This window comes from Echinops telfairi, unplaced genomic scaffold, assembly GCF_000313985.2.
Source record: "Echinops telfairi isolate 266 unplaced genomic scaffold, ASM31398v2 ScPeMD7_699;HRSCAF=1121, whole genome shotgun sequence".
In the NCBI taxonomy this organism is placed as follows: Eukaryota; Metazoa; Chordata; class Mammalia; order Afrosoricida; family Tenrecidae; genus Echinops; species Echinops telfairi.
This window is the reverse complement of record NW_022104597.1, coordinates 2,592-2,911: the sequence shown is the minus strand read 5'-3', so window position 1 is coordinate 2,911 and position 320 is coordinate 2,592.

Sequence of the window (320 nt, the reverse complement as noted above, 5' to 3'; positions counted from 1 at the left end):
CCTGGATTCCCTGTGTTGTGGGCACTTATCTGTAGCAGTGTGCGTGCTCTGGTCTAATCTGATTTGTAAGGTAGAATAGAGGTCATGATAGTGGGGGAAGAAAGCACCAAAGAGCTAGAGGAAAGCTGTGTGTTTCATCAGTGCTGTACTGCACCCTGACTGGCTTATCTCTTCCCTGTGACCCCTCTGTGAGGGGATGTCCAATTGTCTACAGATGGGCATTGAGTCTCCACTCCATGCCCATCCCACCCCCCATTCACATTGGATATGATTTTGTTCTGGGTCTTAGATGCCCGATACCTGATCCCATTGACATCTCG